The following is an 11,716-nucleotide window of genomic DNA, read 5'->3' as shown; positions in this document are numbered from 1 at the left end:
TGATTGGGATCATATCTCTTGGGAAGAGGAAAAATGATTTTTGTCTCCAAACAAAGGGTCCAGGAACCACCCAGTCCTTCACCAGCAAATGGGTGCCATTTCCTAGGGGAAGAAACAAAGGCTGGGAAGAAACAGAAGTATTATCTGAACCACCAGTTGGTCCTGTTTATCAGGACGCAGGACAGGAAGGCCCTTTTAAAGGGGGCTTGCAGAGAGACCACTGAACACATCTTGTGACCGGTGTTGAGATTCAGGGGTGGCCCTGGCACCTGGCATCTGGTGGCCAGGGGTAAGGGGCTCAGCCCAGAGGTGCCTGAGGGGTCCAGCTGGAAAAAGCATCTGGGATCTTTTTTGGGGGGGGGGGGGGTCCTTGAAAAACAGTGGTGAATCTCATGGTTTTATAAACATAACTATTAACATTTAGCATCTTCTATTGCACCGAGGCCGCAAAAGCCAAGGGACTTACTTCCTAGTGAGATTTCAACCTCCTGTATCTGCTCCCACTTCCCTTCCCTCCCCTCGAAACGGTCCCCGCTGAAGAGGTGAGCGGGGTAGCAGCGCGGCGAGCACCCTTTGGGGTGCAGGCCCTCGGGCTCCTTCCCAGCTAGGGGGTGGTAGACGGGGTCCAGACTCTCATCCCTCTCTCTCCAGGTGCTTCACGCAAGTGCTTGTCACATGTCCTTGGGTGAACAGGCGAGGTACAGCATTGTGTGTGTACCCCGACTACAGCGCGTCAAGCCAGTGTTCGTAAGAACAGAGACCTGAAGGGAGCAAACCAAAGTAAAGCCCGTTGTGCCCATCTGGCGGATCTGGGCTTTAAATCTCCTTATTTTCTAAACAATTTTAATGTTGCCATGTTATTTTTGTAATTAGAAAATTTAAATTATGTTTATATTCAACCTTTGGGCTAAATTTGGTGTTCCCCTGGGGTGGCTGCCAGGGCGGCTTCTCCTCGCTTCCGTGGTTCTCATGCCTGGGAACATTTTTCTTTGTTTGGGCTCTGACAGCCACCCTTAAATGGAATCAGATTAGCAGGAGGCCCCCACCCCAGGGTCCGGGCTGCCGCCTGCGCAGCGGCAGTGGTGCGCCAGCTGCGCGTCTGGAAGTGGCTGAGCGGCGGCGGGAGCGGGGCAGTCACCTCGCGCACCCACCAGCTCTTGCACACCCTCAGGGCGGTGGGTGTGGAGGGTGCCCGCTCCACGTCAGGTCAGGGCCATGGGCCGGGCGCTGTCTGGGTGGTTTAGAAGGAAATCGGTGGGAGAGAAGCCTGTCCTCAGAGGCTCAGACCTCTGAGGGGAGGAGCATGATGCCAGAGCAGCAGGCAGCAGCCCAGAATGGAGGAGCTCGGGACGGAGGAGCTCAGGATGGAGCTCGGAGCTCGGGATGCAGGAGCTCAGGATGGAGGGAGGAGCTCAGGATGCAGGAGCTCAGGATGGGGAGCAGGAGATACGCGGTGGGGCTGGCTTAGACCAAGGAGGGGACCACGGGAGACGGAAAGCTCAGGAAAAGCTTCAAAGAGGAGGTGCCACTTGAAACCAGCTGTGAAAGATGAATACGATTTTATTGTGTCGAGAATGGTTTGTTCCAGCAGCTGGGAGGAGCCCTGAGGGGAATGCCGAGGGGGAGATGAGACCATGGGGTAGGAGGATTCTTGAAAGTGTGCCTTTCACTCTAAGTGGTAAGGGGCTATTGAGTTCCTTTGGACCTCTGGGGAGAGGGGTGATCCGCGGGGTTCTCCGGCTTGACTAAAGGAAGCAGCACGCAGTGGTCTGCAGAGGGAAGACCCTGGAGGCCGACTACCTAGGAGGCTCCCTTCTGGTCTAGGGATGAAGAGAGGGGACACAGACAGAACCCCCACCACTGGGACATGGTGACAGGTGACAAATGGGGTGGGGGATGGTGGGAGGAGGAGGAAGCTACAGGTAATAAGCGGTTTCAGGGCTCTGTGAACATTTATTCATTCACTCAACAAAATTCATCCCATTCGCATTAATTTATTCAACAAAAATGTGGTGTGTGGGCCTGCTGTGTGCCCCACATGGTGCCAGGACCCAGGGGCTGAGAGAGGAGATCTGGGCTCAGGGGTGCGTCTCAGTGGCAGGGCATCTGACTGCAGAGAGATCTGGTGGTAAGACAGCGACTAGCATGCAGTGGAGGGTAATGGGTACAGGAGATGGTTTTCTTTTTCTCTCTTCAGATCCTCTCGGCCTTACCTGTCTCTTACGGCAGCTGCCTGTGGGTGTGGGCCAACTCCACAGGGGTGCATCTGACCTCCCCCTCCAGGGCTCCCCTTCTGACACGGGGAGAGCTCTGCTCAGCACCTATGCCAGAGCCGGGGCATCCGTGCAACATAGGGTCAAACTCTCTGCGGTGGGAGACAGAAGCCCTTCCTCCACCATCACCACTACCCTGGGGGTCCCAGGCCTGGTTATCAGGGCTTCTCCAGGGTGCAGTCCTTTGGACCGAGCAGCCAGTCCCACTTGGCCGTGCCCAGTTGATAAACACATCTTCTGAGTGGCTCTGCCTCCGTCCCTGCCTCTGTACCCTTGCCCCCCTCTCTGGCTCCTGGGTCTGTACACCCTAACACAGTGTTAACACGCCAGTCTGCTGTGGGCTGTGCTCTCCGGGAAATCCAGACTGAACCAACAATTCTTATTTGAAATCTAGCTGTCCTCACTCAGAGTTGTATAGCACTCCAGCCAAGCCTGGAGCATCAGGGTTGGTAGCAATCCTTCACTCCTAAACGAGTCTAGGTGTGCGGGTCACAGACCCCGGCATGTGCTGTATTATGAGGCGCAGCAGTTACAGGGATTCACAGCGTGTCTTGCGTGTTAGTCTTGTCTGCCTGGACGGATCGCTCCCTCCAAGACCCTGTGCCTCACCGCATTCAGGACAACGTTGGGCAGGCAGAGGACGCCAGAAAGCTTCTGCCAAGTTGAGCTGAAGTTGTTCTCATTTATTTCCCTGGATTCCCCATAGTCTTCAGCTGCCTCACTTCATCTACAAACCAGTTTCCAAAAGGACATGTCCCTCCCCTCCTCGCACCGCGCTCGTGTGTGGTGAAACGGCACCAGCGGGAACTCCCACGGAGCGCGGGCGTGCGACCACACTCCAGCGGATACTGTGTGATTCTACAGCGCTGGATCCAGAGGGCGCCCCTCCCCCGGCAGTGGATCTGCAGGTTCCGGCCGGGAACCATGCAGGCTGGGTGCTGCTGCCACGCTCCTGTGTCCCTTTCCAGGACAGCCCTGCTTTCCCACTGACAAACCGTGCCAGCTCCCCAGGTTTGTCTGAATTTTCACTAGGAGAGGAAGTTAAAGTGTAGAAAGAAATTCTCCACTCCCCAGTTAATCGAGGATGTCACTGCCACTGACTGCTCTCCCCTCTTCCCCATCCCTTATAGTCTCAAGATTTGGGGAAAATAAAAATTACCACACACACACACACGTACGTGCATGCACACGCATGTGCACATACACGCTGGGGGCCCTATTTTCACATTTCTAGCATCCCTTAATCTAAAGAGCTTTCTGGGGGAGGGAGGCAGCCACAGTGAGGGCGGTCTTTCTCTGGGTCTCCCCAGCGGGGCTCTAGCGGGAGGCTGGGAGCATGGAGATGCGGAGTTCAGGAGCCAGGGCGCTTCGGCTGAGTAGAGAGAGAGAAAGGTGCCCTTTGACAGCGGGGCCTGGAGCTGCTCCCATGGCAGTTAAGCTCTCAAGGGAAAACACCTCTGGCTTTTCAGACCCGCAGTCTTTTCTGCTTCCTTTTCCTGGCACCCACTTAGACCCTGCCATTCCGAGTCCCCGCCCATCCCTTCCAGCACTTTCTCTCCACCCTGCTGACCTTCCCTCCCCCCCAGCAGAGCCCTGGGTCGGGCAGAGGGATCCACGTGCACTTGACTAGTCTTCCCAGCTAAACCCGAGGACGTCAGGGAGGACATCTGACATTTCTCTTCTGTTGCCCTTTGTCCCTAGCATATGAATCACGGGATTTTTAAATAGGGAAAGGCCTCTAGCAATCAAATTTAACTCTTATTTTCCAGGAAACTGAGCCCTTGAGAATCAAGCGTTCTAGAGCCTCTGTGCTGAGCAGCCATTCAGCCCAGCCTCCTAATCACTCTCCACTGCCTGCCACGGTCACCCAGCTTCTCCTGGGCACTTCCACTGGCAAAGCCCCCGAACGGTTGGGTTTAGCTGGCCCGGCTGCCTGGCCCTGGGGTCAGAGCCCAGCTTTCTATTTACATAGCTTCTCTGAGCTCTTGTTCCTCACCTGTGACATGGCAGAATTGTGTCTAACAGGATTGCTGTGAAGCATAAATTAAGCACATAACACCTCATATCAAACGATTACTTAATAAATGTTAGCTATTAGTACGCTGTTTCCCAAGACAGCCCAGCCTATCTCCAGAAAGGTCTGTTAGAAACTTCTTAGTTGTCTTTCAGTCGAAATCTTTCCCCATTTCCACCAACACCGCCTTGTTTCTTTACTTCTTCGTCCTCATGCTTCTCTCAGCTCGTTGGAGGCTGCCCTGAGGTCATCTGAAAGCTGCAGACTTGAGCACAGAGGCGGTAAGCTCATTGTCTTCGTAGACTGAGTCCCTCTAGGCAACTGTGAAATCCTAACGAAGCTTTGTTTCACAAACACATGTTCATCTTACCATTGTCTGAGGCCGGGACGACTGGGCTTTTCCCATCGCTGCACAAGGTTTCACGTCTCTGTACTGTCCCTATCAACCACCTTAAACGTCCATCTCATCAACAGATCACTAAACCCAAATCATCTCAGTGTCTGCTTATAAGCTAAGATCCTTGTATATGTCTGTCTCCCTTTTAGGATGTAAATTCCACCATGGCAAAGACTTTGTCAAACTCATCACTGCATCCCAGTGCCTAGCCCGGCGCCAAATTACATCTGTTGATTGAAAGACTGGAATAGGCACATGTAAACATTTATTTAGTAAATGGGTGAAGCACACCCAGTGTTCTCCGTGAGAGACAGTCTGATAAACATATTTTCTTTCATTTCATTACATTCAGTGATGGTTTACAGCCCAGAAAGGTTTTAGCAACCCTTGTAAATTGGCACTTTGGAGACCTTCCTGGCTGGCACCTGCCCAGCCCTCACTGAGTGAATGAACGTGGTGTGTGCCTAAAACTAGGCAGGGCAGAGCACACACGGTGGGGGGACGTGAGCTAAAGCTGGGCTTGCCTACTGGGTGCAGGCCAGTTGGGGCAGCCCCTCCACTGGCAGTCAGTACAGAGAGAACTCTGCGGGCGGCCACCACCCCTCTAGGCGAGTAGCCGCACTTCCTCCTGGCCACGCAAGGAAGAGGCAGGCTCCTGTCGTAAAGACTGGGAGAGAAGGGAACATGGCAGCTGTAGGTGTTTAACCTCCGATAAGTTGAACTCTGGGGCCTGATGCCTGGCCCCACTTTAACCCATAGCTCCTTCAGAACTTTGCAGAGGGTGGAACAGGGCTGGGTGCAGTTAAACTGGCTAAAAATAAACCCTGAAATAGACATTGTCTGTCGGGAACAGGTGCTTTGGGGAAGTAGAGTTTGGCTTCTGAAAACAAGTACCTCGTAGGGCCTTTGCAAGGGGTGGCTGGGCACCTGGTGGCAGCAATGAACTTTGCTTTCCTGTCCAAGGCTTATATCCCACCCTCCACGCCTAATACCACCTCATACCTCGGCCCCACCATGGCTCTCCCCACCCCCAATGCTTCACCACCTCCTGCCCAATATAGATTTACAAAGTCACCACCTTCTGACTCAAGGATTATAGTTTCTCAAAATAAGCTGCGCTGAACAACTGCTGTACCCAGAAACAGACCGAGTGGAAATTCCAGGGCCCTGGGACAGGGTCTCCTGCTCTCTCATGCTTAAGCCTCTGCCCCCGTGCCCCTGTCGGCGCAAGACCAGGAAGCAAATGGAAAGAGCAAGTCTTTCCAACCCTATGCTCCATTTTTACATCAAAAAGAGGTTGGTCAAGTCTAGGGCAATGTCGTTTAAAGCCCTTTTGAAACTCTTTAAATACAACGTCCTATAAGCGCATACAGGGAACTGGCCCAACCTAGCAGCCCTGCGTGGACTGCGGGGCAGGGAGACGCGTGTCTGGGCAGCACCCGCTTTGCTGCGTCCCTGTCCCTCCCTCCTGCGTGAGCTACGAGGACAGCCTGGGGACGAAGAGTGTGAGGCCCAGAGCGCCCCAGCAGGAAGGCACACGCTGAACAGAGCCAGGAACTGGGACTAAACTATACGTGGACCAGTCTTCCTGCCTTGCATCAGCGTTGTACAGAGGAAGCTGGGCCGAACCAAGCCCTCAAGCCTGCACACATGTGAGGGGTGCAGATGGGTGTCAGGTGGCCTCCCCTGAGGGGAGAGAGGCCTTCAGGGTCAGGAATGCAGGCAGGGCTGGAGACCAGGAGCAGACCGACCTGGAACTGCCACGTTCAGTGTTAGGGTTGGCAGACAACGGTGGGGAGGATGTCATGAAGGATCCAGTTAATGGACGACCTTGAAGGTCAGTACGGAAAGCCTGAATTTGCTCCAGCAGGCAGTAGGGAACAACTGTTACTTTCTGGGCAGAGGAATATCTCATGAAAGGGCTTCCAGAAAAACAGTGGCAGTGCTCACATAAAATCAGCTCTAAAGGGGCAACATCTGGACTGTAAAAGCCTTTCACAGGCATCCCACAGCGTCTCCTCTGCCCGTCCGCCATTCCTGTCTGTCTGAGTTTGAATGCCCAAACATTCTGCCTAGCTTTTGCCTGGCCTTCTGACTGGTGTCCACCTTCCATCGCCCAATAGGAGTCCATCCCCCACCCTGATGCCGTGGTGACCCTCCTGAAACACAAACCTGGCCTAACATGGCACCCCCTCCCTCAGCGACTTTAGTGGGCCCTCAATGAATTAAGTCCAACTCTTAGGAGTTGGAGCCTGACTTCCAGGTCCTCCACAGTTTACAGGACAGCCTCCTGTCCCAGCTGTCTCCTCCATACCTCTCCCCACATCTGCCCTTCGTTGCTTCCCCAGGCTCTCCCACCTGTCTGGTGACTCAGGCTGCACCCTCCACCTGCTCCCCTTCCCTTCCGCAGCCACCCTTACCTTCTCTCAAGCCTTCTGCTGAAGATCTGTTATTCTTTAAGGTCCCCATTCTAATCTCACGTCCCCTGAAAACGCTGTTAAGATCCTCCAGTCCAAAGTAGTCTCTCAAGACGCTGTGTCTGTTTATCTAGTGTATCTAGTCTAGCACTTATCCGTCTGCCTCGTATCAGAGTTATTTATAAACATCTGTTTCTCCTATTATGTCGTGCGCTCTTAGAAAGCAAAAACAGAGTTGAAGTAAATACTCAAATACTTCAATGTCTTGTATTGGCTAGCAGGGTTTCTAAACATTTTTTGGAGCAGTTCTACAGATGCTGCGAAACGGAGAGCAGCCATTCTGAGCCCAGGACACTCTGAACTTTCAAGACCCAAACCCTGGTCCTATGGTAGGTGAGGTCAGCACTGGATAAGAAATGCTACCGAGTTCGCCAAGAACCCTTCACGCCCCTCCCAGCCCAGGGTCGTGTCTCACAGTGGAGCCAGGCTGGCGACTTGGAGACGGGCACGACCTCAAGGTCAAAGCACTAGGCTGTGACCCCCACACAGCTTGTCCCTCTGCTCCCGCCCTGGGCCTGGAACCTCAGGCTGACGTGCGCCTCGGTCTCTGCAGCCCTCGGGGGGACACAGGTTATTAGCAAGGAGGAGAGTGGTTATTTAAGAGAAGCAGCAGCCATCTGAGGTCAGGTATTGAGCTCGCCTATTCACTGGGCTCTGAACCAGAGACTGTGGGAGACACAGCCTGAAAGGTTAAGAATGACGGGTAAGTACAAGCCAGGGCCGTCTGCAGCCAACACGTGGGCTGTGCTCCTGAACCCCACTTGTTGAAACTCAGCACGCTGGCTTCACAGGAACTGTTAGCAGGAGGGCAAGTCTTCCAGTCTATCACACAAGAGCCAGCATTCTGTATTCCAACGTGGGATGCCACCTCCACCCAGCGTAGCCCCCGCGCAGGCCTGGGTGTCCTCCCCTCTACATAGGTCCACCACAGGGGCAGATGCCTTGTGCCCTCAGCCAGTGTAAATGGCAGGCAGGGAGAGTCTCCGAAGCTCTGAGTGTTTAAGTGGGTGCCTAAGTGCCCCTAGAAGCAAGGAGGAGAGGAGAGTTCAAATGCTTCCTTCAGAGATGAGAGCCCTTGGCTGGAACGGCCATCTGCACGGGGCGGGCGGTCGCTGAGCGTGTTTTGCAAGCTGAGAAGAGCCTGCGAGCTTAGTTAGACAAGCTGGAGAACGTCAGGCCTGAGGAGACCTTCAGATCGGCTAATACACCCCTCACACTGAAGAAGCTGGCTCGTCTGGGGTGACTCAAAATGAGTGACACAGCCTGGCTGTGGACCCAGACCTTCCCCGGAGCAAGTCATTTTGCCTGAGTTCAGCTTCTTCGTCCGCTAAGTGGGAATGACGATCCCGTCACCACTCCCAGGCTTGTCGGCAGGTGCACGTGGGAACATCCTTAAGAAACCGTTGTAAACTGCAAAATGCCGCGCGGATGGAAGCTGCTTGTATTTCCTCCACTCCCAACTGCCTCTCATTCCTGTCCTAGAATTAGTGATGCAATAAAGCGACACGGAAGCCAGGATGTGTGGTGACAGGACACACCAGAGGCAGCCCCAAGCCCTACGGGTCTACCAGCCTAAGAAGCCATGTGGTCTATTAACCCTTGTGCCCGGTTTTTCCTTTCTTTTATCGCCAAAGCTGGCATTTCTCTTTGGACAGGCAGCAAAAAAAAAAAAAAAAAAAAAAGGGCTCACTCTGCTGACCCAAGTAAGAGGAGCCCGATCTCCTGGAGAAGGTTTCCAAGCTTCAAATAAGATGTGTGCTTGCAAGGGACAGCGCTAGAAACACCCCCAGGTGCCTGTCAGGGTGGCTCTGGGGGGCCTAGGGAGTCCCCAGCAGAAGGCCCTCGGGAGACAAGCTCCTGCCCTCCAGGTGCCCCTTTTGCCCTTTTTTCTTCTTTCCATTTTTAAAATCAAAGTATAGTCAGTTTACAATATTGTGTCAGTTTTGGTGCACAGCATAATGTTTCAGTCATACATATACATACATATGTTCTTTTTCATATTCTTTCTCTTTATAGGTTACTACAAGACATTGAATATGGTTCCCTGTGCTGTACAGAAGAAACTTGTTGTTTATCTATTTTATATATAGTAGTTAGTATCTGCAAATCTCGAACTCCCAATTTTTCCCTTCCCATGGCCTTTTCCCTCCAATCTTGGTAACTATAAATTTGTTTTCTATGTCTGTGAGTCTGTTTCTGTTTTGTAAATAAATTTGTTTGTGTCCTTTTTTAAGATTCAACATATAAGTGATATCATATGGTACTTTTCTTTCTCTTTCTGGCTTACTTCACTTAGTATGACGATCTCCAGGTCCATCCATGTTGCTGCAAATGGCATTATTTTATTGTTTTTATGGCTGAGTAGTATTCCATTGTATAAATATACCACAACTTCTTTATCCAGTCATCTGTTGATGGACATGTAGGCTGCTTCTACATCTTGGCTGTTGTAAATAGTGCTGCTTTGAACATTGTGGTGCATGTATCTTTTCGAATTAGAGTTCCCTCCGGATATATGTCCAGGAGTGGGATTGCTGGGTCATATGGTAAGTCTATTTTTAGTGTTTTGAGGAATCGCCACACTGTTTTCCACAGTGGCTGCACCAAACTGCATTCCCACCCATCAGCAGTGTAGGGGGTTCCCTTTTCCCCGCAGCCTCTCCAGCACTTGCCGTTTGGGGACTTTAATGGCGCCCTTTGCCCTCGTAAATGTGCTGGGTTAGGGTCTGCCCAGATGCCCCCCCAACTTGCGGGTATTCTTGCAGTAAGTTAAGCGGTGTTTTGTCATTGTTTGCACCGATGGGTCACTTTTTTCAATTACCCTATGCCATTTTCACAAGCGTTCCATCCACTACCACCATTCAGTCATGGGGTTCCGGTAGCTGGAGGAGCCCACACATCTGGGTACGGATGGCTTGCAAGGAAGTCCTTGCTGAGTTCTTACTGGCTGATGTTCTCTGTGGCCCAGCTGACCCCAACATCTCCCTGAAGGCAGGTAATAGGAATTTCTCTAGCAAGTCACATGGCAAATATTGTATCTCTTGTAAAGCGCGAAATAGCAGTTAGTAAAAATCAGAGTGGGTGCTAAGATTTATGGAGCAGTGACTGTGCGGGCCCTGTGACGAACTTGTTACTTAAAAGGACTCATTTAATCCTCACAATAGCCCTCTGAGGTAAGCTGACTATTTTTACTTGCATTTTATAAATGAGGAAACTGAGGCTTAAATCACTTGCCCAGAGTCGCACAGACAGTAAGCAGAGAAGGGGGTCTGGTAATGTTCATCTAAGTCAATGCATTTGGTATGTGAAATTCCCAGACAATGACTTCAAAAGAAAGGTCTACTTCAACTGCTCACCTTATGCAGAGTGCTCTCGTGTGTGTGAAATGAAAAACCGATCACCCTTAACTGTTCTGAGCTCTTGTTTCAGGCCAGGACGGGGTCTGACATGAGTCCTCCAGTCTGGAGAGGACCTTGCATGTAGCGGGCTGTAGATGGTCACCAAATTCCAATGACAGCAGTCACCTCTGCTCACAAGTCTGCAATGCACCCAGAGGGCTAAGCGGGAGCCCCCCGGAAGGTCACGTGACTCTGCACAACAAGAAGAAATTGTGGGAACGCTCCAAGGAGTGCCGTCCTGCCCAAGTCACCACGTGGGTGACTGGCCGGTGTCCGGGCAGGGGCAGTGTGTGCTCCTGCAGGTGCGGGGCCTGAGCCACGCTGGACTTGCAGCCCATGTGACACAGCCGACGCAGAGCCTCCGCCCCCCCCCCCCCCCCCCCCGCTCCTGTGGCCTCTGCCAGCTCCCTGGCCTCCTTCAGGAGGCCGCTGCAGGGGATCTCTTGTTGGCACGCTCCCTGAGTAGGGAAGAGCCGGGAGAGGGGCGTGAGGGGGACCGGGGCCACCCCCCTCCCCCGTCGCCACGGGCACAGCTGACACTGGGCCCCTTCAAGCCGCACTCTTCACACCGGCTGCCACGGCAACCACACCCTCAGCTCAGTTTCCAAGAGTCAAAGTGGCTGTCCCCAGGGCCCCCCGGGCGCGAGAGAGCTGAAAACCTAGACTGAAAAGTGACTCAACAGAAAAGAGCCCGAGGCCGAGCTTCAGAGCTCTGCCCTTCCCAGCAGCCCCCTCCCCGCTCCTCTTCCGCTTCCATCTCTCCTCCTGTGGTGTTCACTTTCTGTCCCCGGGGAGGGTACCACACACACAAAGTGATAACGCTGTGACGGGCCTTCTCAGGACCAGACCTCAGTAAGCATGTTGCAGACACACAGGGAAGCCCGGGAGGCCACAGGCCTGTGTCACACAAATCGTGGGGTGATCACGTGGCCTCGGCCAGGCTCTGAGGTTCTATTAAATTTTAATCTACAAAAGCTCATTTCCCCTCCTTCAACGGGGCATAACATGGAAAAGACCTCTCCAAATATCCGAAGATACCTGGGAAGCAGAATACTGCCAATTACCAAGCAGAAAACTTTCACTTCCGGGTGAAACTGCATCTCCCTCCCACCCCGGCTGGCCCCACCCCTGCTTCCTTACCAGGTCGTGGTGGTGGA

Source organism: Camelus dromedarius, chromosome 23, assembly GCF_036321535.1.
Source record: "Camelus dromedarius isolate mCamDro1 chromosome 23, mCamDro1.pat, whole genome shotgun sequence".
In the NCBI taxonomy this organism is placed as follows: domain Eukaryota; kingdom Metazoa; phylum Chordata; class Mammalia; order Artiodactyla; family Camelidae; genus Camelus; species Camelus dromedarius.
Note: the sequence above shows the minus strand (reverse complement) of the source record.